Here is a 21,367-nt window from a genome sequence, read left to right on the forward strand (position 1 = left end):
TTAGATAAACGTGTGAGCGCTTTATCTACTCTAGGGGGTGTTTCCCAACGCGCCCTAACCTCTGGCGGGAAAGGGTATAGTGCCAATAATTTATTAGAAATTGGCACTTTTTTATCGGGGGAAACCCACGCTTTATCACACACCTCATTTAATTCATCTGACTCAGGAAAAGCTACTGGTAGTTTTTTACTCCCCTTCTTTGTGGTACTTGTAGTGTCAGAAATGTTCAATGCCTCCTTCATTGCCGTGATCATGTAACGTGTGGCCCTACTGGACATTACGTTTGTCTCCTCACCGTCGACACTGGACTCAGTATCCGTGTCTGGGTCTGTGTCGACCCACTGAGGTAACGGGCGTTTTATCGCCCCTGACGGTGTCTGAGACGCCTGGACAGGCACTAATTGATTTGTTGGCTGTCTCATGTCGTCAACAGTTTTTTGTAAAGTGCTGACATTGTCACGTAGTTCTTTAAATACAACCATCCAGTCAGGTGTCGACTCCCTAGGGGGTGACATCACTAATACAGGCAATTGCTCTGCTTCCACATCATTTTCCTCCTCATACATGTCGACACAATCGTACTGACACCCAGCACACACACAGGGAATGCTCTGATAGAGGACAGGACCCCACTAGCCCTTTGGGGAGACAGAGGGAGAGTTTGCCAGCACACAACAGAGCGCTATATATATCTATAGGGATAACCTTATATAAGTGTTACTCCCTTTTATAGCTGCTGTTTATAATTTAGCTGCCAATAGTGCCCCCCCTCTCTCGTTTTTACCCTGATTCTGTAGGGACTGCAGGGGAGAGTCAGGGAGCCGTCCTTCCAGCGGAACTGTGAGGGAAAATGGCGCTTGTGTGCTGAGGAGATAGGCTCCGCCCCTTCACGACGGCCTTATCTCCCGCTTTTTTCTGGAAAACTGGCAGGGGTTAAATACATCCATATAGCCCATCCATATAGCCCATGTGATGTATTTCTTTTGCCATCCTAAGGTATTTCTGTTTTTATTGCGTCTCAGGGCGCTCCCCCCCAGCGCCCTGCACCCTCAGTGACCGGAGTGTGAAGTGTGCTGAGAGCAATGGCGCACAGCTGCAGTGCTGTGCGCTACCTTAGTTGAAGACAGGAACGTCTTCTGCCGCCGATTTCACCGGACCTCTTCGTTCTTCTGGCTCTGTAAGGGGGCCGGCGGCGCGGCTCCGGGACCCATCCAGGCTGAACCTGTGATCGTCCCTCTGGAGCTAATGTCCAGTAGCCTAAGAAACCCAATCCACTCTGCACGCAGGTGAGTTCGTTTCTTCTCCCCTTAGTCCCACGATGCAGTGAGCCTGTTGCCAGCAGGACTCACTGAAAATAAAAAACCTAAAATAAACTTTTACTCTAAGCAGCTCAGGAGAGCCACCTAGTATGCACCCTTCTCGTTCGGGCACAAAAATCTAACTGAGGCTTGGAGGAGGGTCATAGGGGGAGGAGCCAGTGCACACCAGCTAGTTCAAGCTTTTACTTTTGTGCCCAGTCTCCTGCGGAGCCGCTATTCCCCATGGTCCTTACGGAGTCCCAGCATCCACTTAGGACGTTAGAGAAAGTAACATATGTATGATGTATAATTCAAGTGCACAGTGTGGAACCTGATCCTTAAAGCAGGAGGTGGGGCCCCAGGCAGTGGGGCCCACCGGTGGTTTCCCCTGTACCCCTGTGGGCCAGTCCAAGCCTGCACTTGCCTCACTGCCCTGCTTACGGCCCTGTTTAGAAGTTTTGCTACATCTCCTCCCATGTTTCATGTTTGCCTCTGTAGGTCACACATCTTCCTAATAGTCACTGAAATTGAGAAAGAATCTTGCTGAAAGAGGATATCCTAAATGTTACACTTCCCTAAATCCAGTATGTGATGTCTCTACTGTTTACTGTATATTGGGGGTCATTCCGAGGTGATCGCTAGCTGCATTCGTTCGCTGTGCAGCGATGAGGCAAAAAAAGGCACTTCTGCGCATGCGTATGCACACAGGGTCTATTGAAGCTTTTATGTCGCACTGCTGGCCGCAGAGTGATTGACATGAAGTGGGCGTTTCTGGGTGCCAACTGACCGTTTTCAGAGAGTGTTCGGGAAAAAAAATGCAGGTATGCCAGTAAAAACGCAGGCGTGGCTGGGCGGACTCAGGGCGTGTTTGTGATGTCAAAACAGGAACTGAACAGTCTGAAGTGATCGCAAACACTGAGTAGGTTTAGAGCTACTCAGAAACTGCACAAAAAATTTGTAGCCGCTCTGCGATTCTTTCGTTCGCACTTCTGCTAAGCTAAAATACACTCCCAGTGGGAGGCGGCATAGCGTTTGCACGACTGCTAAAAACAGCTAGCGAGTGATCAACTCGGAATGACCACCCTTATCTTTATGTGAGTAGATAATAGGAAAAAATTCCTAGAAAATAAAAAGGACACAACGTAAATAAAGATAAACATATAAGTAATTACATATTCACAGATGTAATTGCCAATGTAATGTTCAAATATGTTTTTTCTATACAAATTCTATACAAATTATTTAAGTTGTTATGATTATATAAAGTGCAATAATAAAAAAATCCTTATGGTGCATAAGAATACTGTTTGTTTCCATTGCACTTGCAAAGAAAATCAGTAGGAAATGAAAGAACTAGTTGTATTACATCCAACAAGTGGTAAAATAGCAATCCAAAATAATAAACACAAAAACTATAGTAAACATATGATGGGTGAGCTAACCATGATGCATAATTAACTTTAACACAAAGTAAAATAAAGTTAAAACCTAAAATAGACAATAAAATAAAGTAAAACCTAAAATAGACAAATTAGTGTATAAATTAATGGTTTTTGGACATTATGAAAAATTTCCCCAACCAACATTTTCAAATGGCCTCAAGAAATCTGTGCATATTGTGAATGCCAAATTGCTTTCTCACAAATATTTAAAATGCCCACTCTAATATATACTGCAGACGCCAGGCGCATCTTATTACCATATATGATAAAAGTGCGCTGTACATTGCAAAACACTGCATCCCAAAAGAGAAAACAATACACCCACACATTATCTGACTTCCAAAGCTCATTGATGCATATATTTGTTATTAAAAGGATATGTATTCAATATATTACAATGTACAGTATACCTATAGTTACAACTCATACAGTAAGCAGTTAATACATACAATTACAGTTACATACAGTTACATACAGTTACAGTTACAGGCCAGTGATACAATTACCATATATTTCAATGCATCCCCCTCTTAATATCTCTCTCTCTCTCTCAGCAAATAAATACAGGAACTGATCTGACAATAACTCCATCATCGTCTCAGACCAAACAGCAACTGAACTCCTGTGTGATCAGCAATGTGTTATCTAGTTTTTGGGGAGGGAACTTACTCATTCATGATGAGTCACTAGTCTCTTTGTATATGCTAAACAGGTTCAGCCTTGGGGACGTCCAAATGGGCTGGCCTGAGCTTCCTGTCCACTACCTGTTTGGAATATCTATTGTTCTAATAAAAGTGATTTTAGCTTTTATACATTTAATCATAATTATTTGTTGCAATGTCCTACAACTTAATAACAAGTATCAAATGAATCTACACATTAATCTGGTTGCTTTAATAGTAAATATGACAGGTCTATTTTGCTTCGTTCAAATAATACACATACATGACATTACTTAATTATATAATTTTAAATCATCATGATGTCTGGCGCTTGATATTATTATAATTATGTACTGTATGAAATAAGTGTCGAATCCATCTCTGTGGCATGTCCGCGTAAATGCGTGTGTTACCATATATTGCTGTGCTTGCTGCGCGTATTTGCAAGTATAGCGACTCATATGTGTGTAGTTTGTATGTTCTTTTTATGTAATATTTTTGACTTCGACAGTCCACCCTTTGGCAGCAAACAATAACTGCCATCAATTATTAACATGAGAAAAAAAAATATTTCATACAATAATCGGTGACCTAGACACAAGTATGTATTAATTTTACAAATCAGACACTTGTCTATATTTGGGGAAGACAGGGAGGAGGACGAGACATCCTCTATATGCACTCGGCGGTCACGGGACCACTGGTTGGGTGTGGGACAACATTCAACCTATAGAGTATGCTGGGACAGTGCTTTGGCCTATAATGTCTGATTTGAGACGAATATTTCACACATACATGTACCTACGTCTTTGTACACTGATGTTTGGATTCGATTGAGGTTCTGCTGGGTAGATGAAGAAGACACAAACAAATCGTGGCAGTGACATATAAAATTTTCATGATCTACATATTCCTATAATTTTCTGAACATTGTTTCCATTTCTGGAACGTATGCTTGGTCTATTTAATCATTGAACAAGGGTTATAAGTAGTGTCCTTCCTAAATAACATAAACCTTCGGAGTTCGGGGAGAGCCACTCATAAACATTTCTTCCACATATATTAATGAGCTCTTTATCTGCAATGTGTGAATAGCCATTGTCTGATTGTTCCTGATTACCTCTGAACTATATAACTACTAGAACTTTAATTTTTCTCTGACTTTAACAAACTGATCGGCTAATCCTGGGATCCTATAAGGAAATCCCTCCTTCCTCCAGAACCAGTTCCAGTCCCACACTCGACTCCTCATAAAAAAAACCTTGCAAAAATAGAGTATCCTGAAAAATAATATTTGTCAGCGGGAAAGAGAGAAAAGAGAAATAGAACAAAACAACTCTTGTTCATAACAAATCAATTACAATGACAGGTCTTTCTGCAATCCTTTAGTACGCTCAGGTAGTGTTCAACAGTGCCGCCTCTCAGTCTTCACTGAACAGAGTCTCTGGTGATACTTTTGCGATCTCACTCCATTTACGAGTTCCTTCCGGACTACCGACTTTCCTGCAATGGGAATCGTGGATCCAAGTCTCTCTCTCGGCTACTTTCACTGGGATAGTGCTGTCAACAAAACTTGGTATGGTCCTTACCACCTGTCTATTAGGCAACCTGAGCATAAGAACAATCACACAGTCTCTTGCTTCACAGTCAAGACAGTTAGCATTTGGCATACCAGCAATCTACAGTTTCAAGTTTTTTTGTCAAGTTCTCAAATGCTGGCTCATCTCAATAAGGTACTGTACTGTCACCTCATTGGTGCATCTTTGATCATTGTGCGGATCAATCATGACATGAGGTTGTCTTCCAAAAACAACAAAAAAGACACAAATACCAAAACAAAAACAAATTTCGAAGAGGGTGATTCGTTGAGTGAAGATCTGGGAGTGGTTCCGAAGCTACATAATACTAGTGGCAGTATCTATGATCGCAATAGTACAATTTCAAGCTTTGCTCCTACTTCTAGGGGTACCATTATGTACACACAAATTTCTGTGCAATTTTTCTCTGCGGTAAATACAGCAGCATCCGTGGCGGCAGGAAATGCCTCTTTGAGAAAAGATCAGTGCACACCAATACATAACAATAATTCCTAAAGGGTGTTAACTGTACGAAGTCGATTTGTATTTCCTGAAAAGATCCGTCTGCAGGAGGGATATGGGATGGCTCTGTTGGTATTGCTCTACCAATATTCTTCCTCAAGCAAGCAAGACAGGTCATTGCTCTCTTACCTGCATGAGAATAGAATCCTGGCACACACCAGTAGGCTCTCATCAGCCTGCACACACCCTCTTTGCCTAGATGAGTCAGACCATGTGCCACCTCAGCTAGACTTGGAAGGTATGCTCTGGGGGCTACTGGCTTACCGTGTCCACCTGTCCACAGTCCTGAGGACTCCTGGCCATACCCCTTTGTCCGCCAGACTGCCTTTTCCTGTAGGGAACACAATTTTTTTTATTTACTATCGTGTGTTTGCAATGTAGAGTACCATGAGCATAACTCAAAAAAAAAAGAAAAATGAAAAAAGAAACATCTCTAGAGGAGAGAAAGAAGAAGAAAATGAAAAAGAAAATGTCAGGTTTGCCATTCACCAACAGGCATATCAGTGTCTATACAAAATTTCCCTTCACCAATATTCCCATTCTCCACCCTTTGTGCATGACAAGGCACACTGCAGTAATACTGGTGTTATCGTGCTGTTGAGATATACTGTGTTTGGGCAGAACTCTGGAGGACCTAGGCATGTGGAGTTTGAACTGTACTTGGGTCCATGTATTGTACCACCCTGTGTGAACGCAACAGATGAAGAGGAAACTGTAGAGAAACAGAATAGAGGTTGGTGACAGATGAGTTTGTAGAAGTGAAGATTCTATAAAAATTTGACAACTGGATTGGGCACTACGGGGAAGTGATTCTCTACTTGGTCTACTCCCCTTAAAAAATGTTTCTGTGTTTGTCGTATCGCTATTGGGACTATCCCAGCCATCAATCCAGTGTCCTGTCCATCCTAAGTTCATAGGGAACCCAGTATCTGTGAGATAATTTCCTCTACCTGTGATGGACATGCATCTAGAACAGTAGAATGCGACATTAGTCTTCGTGGGAGCACAGTTTATGTATATCATATCTAACAAAATTAAGTTAATCAGGGGCCATTTCTGCTAGGAAAAAGAAGCAAAAGTTTAGAGGCCCCATCTTAACCCCAGCAAGTTTTGTCAAAGGATAATGTTGCATTTATTTTGTTCTTCCAATTAGCCGAATCTGTGTTTTCTATATGGCTTATGATTCCTTACTATATGTCCCTTGGTCCCATCTATGTGTTTAATAATGTGGCTTGTGTTTTCTGTCTAGGGGATCTATATTGACTATGTGTCCTACTACTCCTACAATCTCTGGCAAAATGCCCTTCCTTCCTACAAGTGTAACATATTATTGACCATTAGGGATCTGGGGTTTGGACTGATGGGTCTTTCCTGTATGTGCCAGTATACTTACCGTCCTCAACCTCTCCACCTGTTGTTCTCTGCGCCTAGCACTATTCTTGTGATGTTCAATAGCACACTATCTAAGTTTAGCTACTGTGACCCCTTTCCAATTTTGCAAAGAAGTCTGCACCCTGACACTTCAATGCCTTATTGAGCCCGTCCATTTGCACAGAGACAGCCACCTCCCATTTGCCCAATTAGTGTTTACCAGTGATCTTATCCAGATGGAGAGTTTTCTATTACTGCAAGAGACAAAAAAAAAAAAAAAAAAAGTTTAACAAGCTTCTAGGTCATGCGAAGTATTCATTCAATCCTTCTCATCCCGTATTAAGGGACTGTACATGGTCCAACAAACATTTCCGAGCTCATCTTGACTAGGGGCTTTACTAGGAATGAATACTTCTTATATGGTAACTGAAAGAAATACCCTGGGGTTACCCTGTCTCTGTCCGCTTTCCTACTGGCAAATACTAATGTGCGGACAGGTTTTTCTCCATTTCCGACGTTACTTTCTTGATTTTTTTGTTTTATTTTTGGGTTTTACTATATATGTACACGAATGATACCATACTTACCTGTTCCACTGGTCTCAGCCACTTCCCCCACAGGCTACTGCTCTTCTTTTACCGGTTGGATACTCCTCTGGGTGCATGAGAAATGGCTGAAAACAATCAGGTAACCTTCTCCTAAATAAAACTTCAACATTCATTAGTACATATATAGGTTACAGTCATATTTTTCATATTTTTATTATTTTCTATAGTTTGTATGCTGGCCGTAACTGCTTCCACATTTACATTAGAGATGAGCGCCGGAAATTTTTCGGGTTTTGTGTTTTGGTTTTGGGTTCGGTTCCGCGGCCGTGTTTTGGGTTCGACCGCGTTTTGGCAAAACCTCACCGAAATTTTTTTGTCGGATTCGGGTGTGTTTTGGATTCGGGTGTTTTTTTCAAAAAACCCTAAAAAACAGCTTAAATCATAGAATTTGGGGGTAATTTTGATCCCAAAGTATTATTAACCTCAAAAAACATAATTTACACTCATTTTCAGCCTATTCTGAACACATCACACCTCACAATATTATTTTTAGTCCTAAAATTTGCACCGAGGTCGCTGTGTGAGTAAGATAAGCGACCCTAGTGGCCGACACAAACACCGGGCCCATCTAGGAGTGGCACTGCAGTGTCACGCAGGATGTCCCTTCCAAAAAACCCTCCCCAAACAGCACATGACGCAAAGAAAAAAAGAGGCGCAATGAGGTAGCTGTGTGAGTAAGATTAGCGACCCTAGTGGCCGACACAAACACCGGGCCCATCTAGGAGTGGCACTGCAGTGTCACGCAGGATGTCCCTTCCAAAAAACCCTCCCCAAACAGCACATGACGCAAAGAAAAAAAGAGGCGCAATGAGGTAGCTGACTGTGTGAGAAAGATAAGCGACCCTAGTGGCCGACACAAACACCGGGCCCATCTAGGAGTGGCACTGCAGTGTCACGCAGGATGTCCATTCCAAAAAACCCTCCCCAAACAGCACATGACGCAAAGAAAAAAAGAGGCGCAATGAGGTAGCTGACTGTGTGAGAAAGATAAGCGACCCTAGTGGCCGACACAAACACCGGGCCCATCTAGGAGTGGCACTGCAGTGTCACGCAGGATGTCCCTTCCAAAAAACCCTCCCCAAACAGCACATGACGCAAAGAAAAAAAGAGGCGCAATGAGGTAGCTGTGTGAGTAAGATTAGCGACCCTAGTGGCCGACACAAACACCGGGCCCATCTAGGAGTGGCACTGCAGTGTCACGCAGGATGTCCCTTCCAAAAAACCCTCCCCAATCAGCACATGATGCAAAGAAAAAGAAAAGAAAAAAGAGGTGCAAGATGGAATTATCCTTGGGCCCTCCCACCCACCCTTATGTTGTATAAACAAAACAGGACATGCACACTTTAACCAACCCATCATTTCAGTGACAGGGTCTGCCACACGACTGTGACTGATATGACGGGTTGGTTTGGACCCCCCCCAAAAAAGAAGCAATTAATCTCTCCTTGCACAAACTGGCTCTACAGAGGCAAGATGTCCACCTCATCTTCACCCTCCGATATATCACCGTGTACATCCCCCTCCTCACAGATTATCAATTCGTCCCCACTGGAATCCACCATCTCAGCTCCCTGTGTACTTTGTGGAGGCAATTGCTGCTGGTCAATGTCTCCGCGGAGGAATTGATTATAATTCATTTTAATGAACATCATCTTCTCCACATTTTCTGGATGTAACCTCGTACGCCGATTGCTGACAAGGTGAGCGGCGGCACTAAACACTCTTTCGGAGTACACACTTGTGGGAGGGCAACTTAGGTAGAATAAAGCCAGTTTGTGCAAGGGCCTCCAAATTGCCTCTTTTTCCTGCCAGTATAAGTACGGACTGTGTGACGTGCCTACTTGGATGCGGTCACTCATATAATCCTCCACCATTCTATCAATGTTGAGAGAATCATATGCAGTGACAGTAGACGACATGTCCGTAATCGTTGTCAGGTCCTTCAGTCCGGACCAGATGTCAGCATCAGCAGTCGCTCCAGACTGCCCTGCATCACCGCCAGCGGGTGGGCTCGGAATTCTGAGCCTTTTCCTCGCACCCCCAGTTGCGGGAGAATGTGAAGGAGGAGATGTTGACAGGTCGCGTTCCGCTTGACTTGACAATTTTGTCACCAGCAGGTCTTTCAACCCCAGCAGACCTGTGTCTGCCGGAAAGAGAGATCCAAGGTAGGCTTTAAATCTAGGATCGAGCACGGTGGCCAAAATGTAGTGCTCTGATTTCAACAGATTGACCACCCGTGAATCCTTGTTAAGCGAATTAAGGGCTGCATCCACAAGTCCCACATGCCTAGCGGAATCGCTCCGTGTTAGCTCCTTCTTCAATGCCTCCAGCTTCTTCTGCAAAAGCCTGATGAGGGGAATGACCTGACTCAGGCTGGCAGTGTCTGAACTGACTTCACGTGTGGCAAGTTCAAAGGGCATCAGAACCTTGCACAACGTTGAAATCATTCTCCACTGCACTTGAGACAGGTGCATTCCATCTCCTATATCGTGCTCAATTGTATAGGCTTGAATGGCCTTTTGCTGCTCCTCCAACCTCTGAAGCATATAGAGGGTTGAATTCCACCTCGTTACCACTTCTTGCTTCAGATGATGGCAGGGCAGGTTCAGTAGTTTTTGGTGGTGCTCCAGTCTTCTGTACGTGGTGCCTGTACGCCGAAAGTGTCCCGCAATTTTTCTGGCCACCGACAGCATCTCTTGCACGCCCCTGTCGTTTTTTAAAAAATTCTGCACCACCAAATTCAAGGTATGTGCAAAACATGGGACGTGCTGGAATTTGCCCATATTTAATGCACACACAATATTGCTGGCGTTGTCCGATGCCACAAATCCACAGGAGAGTCCAATTGGGGTAAGCCATTCCGCGATGATCTTCCTCAGTTGCCGTAAGAGGTTTTCAGCTGTGTGCGTATTCTGGAAAGCGGTGATACAAAGCGTAGCCTGCCTAGGAAAGAGTTGGCGTTTGCGAGATGCTGCTACTGGTGCCGCCGCTGCTGTTCTTGCGGCGGGAGTCCATACATCTACCCAGTGGGCTGTCACAGTCATATAGTCCTGACCCTGCCCTGCTCCACTTGTCCACATGTCCGTGGTTAAGTGGACATTGGGTACAACTGCATTTTTTAGGACACTGGTGAGTCTTTTTCTGACGTCCGTGTACATTCTCGGTATCGCCTGCCTAGAGAAGTGGAACCTAGATGGTATTTGGTAACGGGGGCACACTGCCTCAATAAATTGTCTAGTTCCCTGTGAACTAACGGCGGATACCGGACGCACGTCTAACACCAACATAGTTGTCAAGGACTCAGTTATCCGCTTTGCAGTAGGATGACTGCTGTGATATTTCATCTTCCTCGCAAAGGACTGTTGAACAGTCAATTGCTTACTGGAAGTAGTACAAGTGGGCTTACGACTTCCCCTCTGGGATGACCATCGACTCCCAGCGGCAACAACAGCAGCGCCAGCAGCAGTAGGCGTTACACGCAAGGATGCATCGGAGGAATCCCAGGCAGGAGAGGACTCGTCAGACTTGCCAGTGACATGGCCTGCAGGACTATTGGCATTCCTGGGGAAGGAGGAAATTGACACTGAGGGAGTTGGTGGGGTGGTTTGCGTGAGCTTGGTTACAAGAGGAAGGGATTTACTGGTCAGTGGACTGCTTCCGCTGTCACCCAAAGTTTTTGAACTTGTCACTGACTTATTATGAATGCGCTGCAGGTGACGTATAAGGGAGGATGTTCCGAGGTGGTTAACGTCCTTACCCCTACTTATTACAGCTTGACAAAGGGAACACACGGCTTGACACCTGTTGTCCGCATTTCTGGTGAAATACCTCCACACCGAAGAGCTGATTTTTTTGGTATTTTCACCTGGCATGTCAACGGCCATATTCCTCCCACGGACAACAGGTGTCTCCCCGGGTGCCTGACTTAAACAAACCACCTCACCATCAGAATCCTCCTGGTCAATTTCCTCCCCAGCGCCAGCAACACCCATATCCTCCTCATCCTGGTGTACTTCAACACTGACATCTTCAATCTGACTATCAGGAACTGGACTGCGGGTGCTCCTTCCAGCACTTGCAGGGGGCATGCAAATAGTGGAAGGCGCATGCTCTTCACGTCCAGTGTTGGGAAGGTCAGGCATCGCAAACGACACAATTGGACTCTCCTTGTGGATTTGGGATTTCAAAGAACGCACAGTTCTTTGCGGTGCTTTTGCCAGCTTGAGTCTTTTCAGTTTTCTAGCGAGAGGCTGAGTGCTTCCATCCTCATGTGAAGCTGAACCACTAGCCATGAACATAGGCCAGGGCCTCAGCCGTTCCTTGCCACTCCGTGTGGTAAATGGCATATTGGCAAGTTTACGCTTCTCCTCCGACAATTTTATTTTAGGTTTTGGAGTCCTTTTTTTTCTGATATTTGGTGTTTTGGATTTGACATGCTCTGTACTATGACATTGGGCATCGGCCTTGGCAGACGACGTTGCTGGCATTTCATCGTCTCGGCCATGACTAGTGGCAGCAGCTTCAGCACGAGGTGGAAGTGGATCTTGATCTTTCCCTAATTTTGGAACCTCAACTTTTTTGTTCTCCATATTTTATAGGCAGAACTAAAAGGCACCTCAGGTAAACAATGGAGATGGATGGATTGGATACTAGTATACAATTATGGACGGACTGCCACGGTTAGGTGGTATAAAAAAACCACGGTTAGGTGGTATATATTATAATAATAATACAATTATGGATGGACGGACTGCCTGCCGACTGCCGACACAGAGGTAGCCACAGCCGTGAACTACCGCACTGTACACTGGTTGATAAAGAGATAGTAGTATACTCGTAACAACTAGTATGACACTATGACGACGGTATAAAGAATGAAAAAAAAACCACGGTTAGGTGGTATATATTATAATAATAATACAATTATGGATGGACGGACTGCCTGCCGACTGCCGACACAGAGGTAGCCACAGCCGTGAACTACCGCACTGTACACTGGTTGATAAAGAGATAGTAGTATACTCGTAACAACTAGTATGACACTATGACGACGGTATAAAGAAAGAAAAAAAAATACCACAGTTAGGTGGTATATATTATAATAATAATACAATTATGGATGGACGGACTGCCTGCCGACTGCCGACACAGAGGTAGCCACAGCCGTGAACTACCGCACTGTACACTGGTTGATAAAGAGATAGTAGTATACTCGTAACAACTAGTATGACACTATGACGACGGTATAAAGAATGAAAAAAAAACCACGGTTAGGTGGTATATATTATAATAATAATACAATTATGGATGGACGGACTGCCTGCCGACTGCCGACACAGAGGTAGCCACAGCCGTGAACTACCGCACTGTACACTGGTTGATAAAGAGATAGTAGTATACTCGTAACAACTAGTATGACACTATGACGACGGTATAAAGAATGAAAAAAAAACCACGGTTAGGTGGTATATATTATAATAATAATACAATTATGGATGGACGGACTGCCTGCCGACTGCCGACACAGAGGTAGCCACAGACGTGAACTACCGCACTGTACACTGGTTGATAAAGAGATAGTAGTATACTCGTAACAACTAGTATGACACTATGACGACGGTATAAAGAATGAAAAAAAAACCACGGTTAGGTGGTATATATTATAATAATAATACAATTATGGATGGACGGACTGCCTGCCGACTGCCGACACAGAGGTAGCCACAGCCGTGAACTACCGCACTGTACACTGGTTGATAAAGAGATAGTAGTATACTCGTAACAACTAGTATGACACTATGACGACGGTATAAAGAATGAAAAAAAAACCACGGTTAGGTGGTATATATTATAATAATAATACAATTATGGATGGACGGACTGCCTGCCGACTGCCGACACAGAGGTAGCCACAGCCGTGAACTACCGCACTGTACACTGGTTGATAAAGAGATAGTAGTATACTCGTAACAACTAGTATGACACTATGACGACGGTATAAAGAAAGAAAAAAAAATACCACAGTTAGGTGGTATATATTATAATAATAATACAATTATGGATGGACGGACTGCCTGCCGACTGCCGACACAGAGGTAGCCACAGCCGTGAACTACCGCACTGTACACTGGTTGATAAAGAGATAGTAGTATACTCGTAACAACTAGTATGACACTATGACGACGGTATAAAGAATGAAAAAAAAACCACGGTTAGGTGGTATATATTATAATAATAATACAATTATGGATGGACGGACTGCCTGCCGACTGCCGACACAGAGGTAGCCACAGCCGTGAACTACTGCACTGTACACTGGTTGATAAAGAGATAGTAGTATACTCGTAACAACTAGTATGACACTATGACGACGGTATAAAGAATGAAAAAAAAACCACGGTTAGGTGGTATATATTATAATAATAATACAATTATGGATGGACGGACTGCCTGCCGACTGCCGACACAGAGGTAGCCACAGCCGTGAACTACCGCACTGTACACTGGTTGATAAAGAGATAGTAGTATACTCGTAACAACTAGTATGACACTATGACGACGGTATAAAGAATGAAAAAAAAACCACGGTTAGGTGGTATATATTATAATAATAATACAATTATGGATGGACGGACTGCCTGCCGACTGCCGACACAGAGGTAGCCACAGCCGTGAACTACCGCACTGTACACTGGTTGATAAAGAGATAGTAGTATACTCGTAACAACTAGTATGACACTATGACGGTATAAAGAATGAAAAAAAAACCACGGTTAGGTGGTATATATTATAATAATAATACAATTATGGATGGACGGACTGCCTGCCGACTGCCGACACAGAGGTAGCCACAGCCGTGAACTACCGCACTGTACACTGGTTGATAAAGAGATAGTAGTATACTCGTAACAACTAGTATGACACTATGACGACGGTATAAAGAAAGAAAAAAAAATACCACGGTTAGGTGGTATATATTGTAATACAATTATGGATGGACGGACTGCCTGCCGAGTTCCGACTGCCGACACAGAGGTAGCCACAGCCGTGAACTACCGCACTGTACTGTGTCTGCTGCTAATATAGACTGGTTGATAAAGAGATAGTATACAATACATACAACAATATACTACTATACTGGTGGTCAGGCACTGGTCACCACTAGTCACACTGGCAGTGGCACTCCTGCAGCAAAAGTGTGCACTGTTTAATTTTAAATTAATATAATATTATGTACTCCTGGGGGCTCCTGCTATAACAACCTGCAGTGCTCCCCAGTCTCCCCCACAATTATTATAAGCTTTGCCTTTTATACATTGATGTGCAGCACACTGGGCTGAGCTGAGTGCACACAGACTGAGTCACACTGTGTGACTGGCTGCTGCTGTGTATCGTTTTTTTTCAGGCAGAGAACGGATATAGCAGAGAACGGATATATTATATTAAAATAAATAAAAGTTAACTAACAACAACTGCACTGGTCACTGTGGTAAACTCTGTCTGACTCTGCACAATCTCTCTCTCTCTTCTAATCTAATTTCTAATGGAGAGGACGCCAGCCACGTCCTCTCCCTATCAATCTCAATGCACGTGTGAAAATGGCGGCGACGCGCGGCTCCTTATATAGAATCCGAGTCTCGCGAGAATCCGACAGCGTCATGATGACGTTCGGGCGCGCTCGGGTTAACCGAGCAAGGCGGGAGGATCCGAGTCTGCTCGGACCCGTGAAAAAAACATGAAGTTCGTGCGGGTTCGGTTTCAGAGAAACCGAACCCGCTCATCTCTAATTTACATATGGCGGTGTACTTGCATTCTCTTTTTTTTTTCTTCCTACTTTTTTATTGTTGCTACAAGTTCAAACAGTTCTTATATTTCCATTCTTATCTTATATAACTTTGGTTAGACATACCACCTGCAATACCTTAGGATCAAACTCACCAACCCCTCTTGCTGCCACAGGTTTAAACAATTTGTATGTCTGACCCTTTGTTTTTTGGATTTTATCAGACATATCCTTATCCTTAAGTTCTGCAATACCTTTGGTTCAAAGCTGCCCACCCTAGGGTATGGTACCCTATCTTTGTCAGTCATACATAACCATTCATTGCAAAAAGCCTCCGTGTGTGAACCATACTTTTCACACATAATAAACCTTGCTGACCTTCTTGGTCACAGTTATGACTTTCTCGGTCCCGAGTCTGACCTTCTCGTTCCCAACTCTTCTTAAGCCTGAACTCTAGCTACCAAACGCCCACTGCTTGTGCAATTGGATCCCATCGCGGACTTTTTGCCAATAAACGCAATCCCCAATGCACACCGCAGATAGACGGTGAAAGACACCTATCGCTCTCACTCGCTCCTTCTCCGCTGAGTACCACGACTCACTCCAATAGTGAACACCGCGTACCCAGTGAGGCACTATTGGTTTCTATTTACTGGAAGTGTTAGGAGTGATTTACCTTTTCCAGTAAATATCTGCCGCTGGAGATTTTCCTGAGAGAGACCAGCGAAAACTCCCTATATACTTTTTATACACAAATCACGCTTGCGTATGCTCTATACAGCGCTAATGATACCGCGATTTTACGCAAAAGCTCGTAAAAGGGGTATCAAGTTGCGCTATGTATCGCACCCACAAATGCGCGGTCCAATTGCACAGCGTATAGATACTTGTTACCTATCTGCCGTACAAACATGGGTCAATGTACAAACTGTGACCCTCAGCTCGGAGCGTAACAAAAAACCTTTTTACTTCAATACTACACAATGCACAATTCCCTATTACGCTCCTCTGCAAATCTCCTCACGATTTGCGTATTAAACCTTATACTAACGTGAATCAGCCGCCTCACGCCACCAAGCCTCCACTTACTTGATGTACCACACTACGGGATCCCGAATTCCCTGGGTTCAAATCCACTCACTCCTACGTTCGCTCTCTCAAATACACTTTGGTTTTTCTGTACAGAAAATTTTAATTCATTCAGATAGGCAGCTTTACCCCAGAGGCAATACAGTTTTTAAACTAAATTTAGAGTAACCTGCTTTTGAAATCTGAGTTATGTGCTATTGTATTAAATGTCTACTATCCCACCTTTGAACTAAACGACACCATTGTATAATTTGTACTCAGCGCCCGCACTCTTACGCACTTTGCGTAAACACGCGACCGTGCGTGTCTCTTACGCTGCGTGCGCAGTCCTTTACTTTATCCGAGACACGTGTACAAAACCCTGCATTCACAATAAAACAAATCACACAGCTCTATAAATGTGAACAATACTAATTACTATTGCCCACTAGACACAACTTGTTCTGTATAAACTTTTATGTAGATCTGCATTTGTGTCTTTACACTTACTTCCTTAAAATACTGTTATTTAAAATTTACCTATATAGCAACAAATGTATCCTATTTCACACAGATCTATAATGACTCTAGCAATAATCAATAATTTAAATGATATGATTCAGAGTGGATAGCTATCTTGCACAACATACACTGATATAAATATACACATAATTATAATAATATTATATATATGTACCATTCACTGGTCTCCTATGAGACACCTTACCTCTTATTTGCATATCAAAGCTATTTGCTTCTCCACTGCTAAAAAAAAAAAAGCAGTTACACAGGTTAATTTGCATTTCAATGGCTATCCTATAGCAAGCAGATTCTACAAGTCTTGGAAGGAAAAAGAGAAAAACAAAACAAAACCCTTTCTTTCCTTTTTCTATCTGTGTGCAATTTTTCTTACCCCAAGCCAAGCATTTATCTTACAATTTACTCTCACTAGGCCCAATTGAAACTATTTGTAATTGACTATGGCATGGGTTACATAAATGCATTGGTAACTCATAAATGGTGTTTGATGTGACCAAGGAAACTGATTATTCTGAGCAGACTGAAAATCAGCTATTTAGAAAGTGACCTTCCTAAAATGGCCACTGCTCCTCCCCCTTCCACATCCATGAGGTTTACACAAAATGGTGGACAGGCCATGTGGTTAGTCCAAAATGGAGGACAGACCATGCGGCTTTCTTTGTCACAAAGAAATCACACATTATACAAGCACCAGAAGTTATTTTAGGCCTGAGTTAAAAAAAACTATATCAAGGCTACGCAGCAACTTTTAAATGTACTTTTACCTACTTAACAGATAAACAATCCAATCTGAATCAAACACAATATGACTTATTTGAACTTTGTTTTGCAACAATAAAAATAAATTTTAGCATCTTAAATATTATGAGAAACGCATTGTCCCTTAAAATTTCATATCATTGGCTTACTGATTTCACAACAATACACGTGGATGTTATTTTCATCAGTGTCGCGATGCGTCCATCGGAGCCGGTCGATTACAGCCGCGTTTGTAATGTACAGTGCATCATTAAGACCCTGATATGCCGTAAGAGCCCTCATCTGTGAATGCCAAATTGCTCTCTCACAAATATTTAAAATGCCCACTCTAATATATACTGCAGACGCCAGGCGCATCTTATTACCATATACGATAAAAGTGCGCTGTACATCGCAAAACACTGCATCCCATAAGAGAAAACAATACACCCACACATTATCTGACTTCCAAAGCTCATTGATGTATATATTTGTTATTAAAAGGATATGGATTCAATATATTACAATGTATAGTATACCTATAGTTACAACTCATACAGTAAGCAGTTAATACATACAGTTACATACAGTTACAGGCCAGCGATACAATTACCATATATTTCAATGCATCCTCCTCTTAATATATCTCTCTCTCTCTCAGCAAATAATACAGGAACTGATCTGGCAATAACTCCATCATCATCTCAGACCAAACAGCAACTGAACTCCTGTGTGATCAGCAATGTGTTATCTAGTTTTTGGGGGAGGGAACTTATTCATGATGAGTCACTAGTCTCTTTGTATATGCTAAACAGGTTCAGCCTTGGGGACATCCAAAGGGGCTGGTCTGAGCTTCCTGTCCACTACCTGTTTGGAATATCTATTGTTCTAATAAAAGTGATTTTAGCTTTTATACATTTAATCATAATTATTTGTTGCAATGTCCTACAACTTAATAACAAGTATCAAATGAATCTACACATTAATCTGGTTGCTTTAATAGTAAATATGACAGGTCTATCTTGCTTTGTTCAAATAATACACATACATGACATTACTTCATTATATAATTTGAAATCATCATGATGTCTGGCGCTTGATATTATTATAATTATGTACTGTATGAAATAAGTGTCGAATCCGTCCGTGTAAATGCGTGTGTTACCATATATTGCTGTGCTCGCTGCGCGTATTTGCAAGTATAGCGACTCATATGTGTGTAGTTTGTATGTTCTTTTTATGTAATATTTTTGACTTCGACAATATAGAAATCAAGGGCCTAATTCAGAGTTGATCGCAGCAGCAAATTTGTTAGCAGTTGGGCAAAACCATGTGCACTGCAGGGGGGGCAGATGTAACATGTGCAGAGAGAGTTAGATTTGGGTGGGGTGTGTTCAAACTGAAATATAAAATGCAGTGTAAAAATAAAGCAGCCAGTATTTACCCCGCACAGAAACAATATACCCCACCCAAATCTAACTCTCTCTGCAAATGCCACACCTGCAGTGCACATGAGGGGTCATTCCAACCCGATCGCATGCTGCGCTTCGTCGCAGCCGTGTGATCGGGTCAGAACTGCGCATGCGCTGCACCCACATTGCGCAGGCGGGTCGTTGCCTGGCGACAACCGTCGCTGGGCAGCGATGCCGCAAGCGAAGAAATCGGTCGCAGTGGCGACCGCAAGGAGAGTAACAGACGAAAGGCGTTCCGGGGCGTCAACTCACCGTTTTCTGGGTGTGAAGATCCGAATGCAGGCATGTCGAGGCGTTTGGAGGGCGGAAGCCTGATGTCAATTCCGGGACCTGCAATGCTGGATTCATCGCACAGGGTAAGTAACTCTTACCCTGGTCTTGTTTTACACAAAACTTTTTTTGCATAGCAGGGCTGCACAAGCGATCGAGCATTACTATGCAAAAAAACACTCCCCCATAGGCGGCGTCTAGTTGATCGCACGGGCTGCAAAAAGTTGCAGCGAGCGATCAACTTGCAATGACCCCCATGGTTTTGCCCAACTGCTAACAAATTTGCTGCTGCGATCAACTCTGAATGTGCCCCTTATGTGGAGCGAGGCATCAGCAGTGTTAGTAATCATATCAGGGCAGAGGCGTAACTCTGGGAGGCAATGGAGTCATCTGCCGCCGGGCTCCTGCTCTGAAGGGGGGCACCTCTCCTCTCATTCTGTGACACCATTGAATTAATTGATAGCATCCGTCAGGCTTGGACTGGCCCACAGGGATACAGGGGAAACCTCCGGTGGGCCCAACTGCCAGGGGCCCCCACCTTCTGTTCTAAGGATCAGGTTCCAGACTGTGCACTTGAATTATACATTATACATATGTTACCTTATACTGGACTATGGTGTATTTTCTACAGTGCATTGCTGTTATTAATCTGGTACATTATCATTCATGCAGCAGCAGTATTTACTGAATTTAATGAATGGGCCCTGATGTTGCACTCTCTAATGGTTAGTCAAACCAATGTGGTGGCTGGCCACACCTCCTCTGCAGACTGGCCACACCCCTAAACATGGGTCCCTACCACTGCATTCCCCCGGTGGGCCCTACATGCCCCAGCCCGACACTGGCATCCGTTATCTTTTCAGTGGCCGACTTCCTCACTGGTCCCTGCACCTTACAAATCACACCCTTTTTATTATACTTTAGATACACATTTTACAAGTGTCATACCCAGGATTAGAAACCACGGCATATTACACTGGAAGCAGACACCTTACTGATGAAGCTATTTGCTCCTGTATAGGAAATATGATAATTTTAAGTATATGAAGTTACTTCTCTGACAATTACGCGTAAATTCATATAGTTAGAATTCTCATGTACAGGAGCAAATAGCTCCATCAGTAAAGTGTCTGCTGTCAGTGTAACAGGTCTTGGGTTCTATTTGTGGGTATGACTGCTTAGAAATGTGTGATTTAAATTAAAACACAATGAAATGTATATATACAGTATATAATTTTTTTTCAGAACACTCCATACACACACACACACACACACACACACACAGACATATTTATTCGCACACATACATACATACATACATATATTTATCTGAATATGGGGAGGTGCACCAATATATATCTTGCCTCCCGGGCAACTGGGGCCAATTTATGCGATAATCCTATAGATTGTAAACTTGCGAGCAGATCCCTCTTACCTATTTGTATGTCTGTTGTTACCCATTCTTGTTTTATTACTGTTCTATGACTGTTTTGTTCCCAAATGTAAAGAGCATCAGAATAACTGATGCTATTGAAGGGGATCCCGGCAGGATCCCGGCAGTTGGGATCCCGCCTGTGAAAAGACCGGATCACAATGCCGGCACAGGAATCTTGACAGCCAGGAACCAGACCGAGTGACTGCCGGGACATCAGAGAGAGGTAAGCCGTGTGGGGAAAGGGGGGGGGGGGGTTAGGTTTAGGCTGTTGCGGGGGGGGGGGGAATTAGGTTTAGCTTGAGAGGAGGAGGTCTTAGGGTTAGGCACCACCAGGGATGGTTAGCGTTAGGCCGTGTGTGTGTGTGGGGGGGGGGGGGGGGAGGGGGGGGGGGGTAGGCACCACCGGGGATGGTTAGTGTTAGGCTGTGTGTGTGTGTGTGGGCGGGGGGTAGGCACCACCGGGGATGGTTAGTGTTAGGCTGTGTGTGTGTGTGGGGAGGGGGGGGAGGTTAAGGCACCACCGGGGCTGGTTAGGGTTAGGCTGTGTGTGTGTGTGGGGAGGGGGGGAGGTTAAGGCACCA

The 21,367-nt window shown here is 43.6% G+C and overlaps 1 long non-coding RNA gene across 3 annotated transcripts in view; it reads right to left on the reverse strand.

The window, feature by feature from the left end:
• LOC134966060 (uncharacterized) overlaps positions 1–21,367 on the reverse strand; it is a 173,113-nt gene that overhangs the window by 101,092 nt on the left and 50,654 nt on the right. Inside the window, exon 3 of one of the 3 annotated variants that reach the window (XR_010188575.1) lies at positions 17,059–17,096. The exons of the other annotated variants lie outside the window; for them this stretch is intronic. This is a non-coding gene — a long non-coding RNA (uncharacterized LOC134966060). The remainder of the gene's footprint in view (positions 1–17,058; positions 17,097–21,367) is intronic. 3 annotated transcript variants of the gene reach the window in all.

This window comes from Pseudophryne corroboree, chromosome 10 (assembly GCF_028390025.1).
Source record: "Pseudophryne corroboree isolate aPseCor3 chromosome 10, aPseCor3.hap2, whole genome shotgun sequence".
NCBI classification, from domain to species: Eukaryota; Metazoa; Chordata; class Amphibia; order Anura; family Myobatrachidae; genus Pseudophryne; species Pseudophryne corroboree.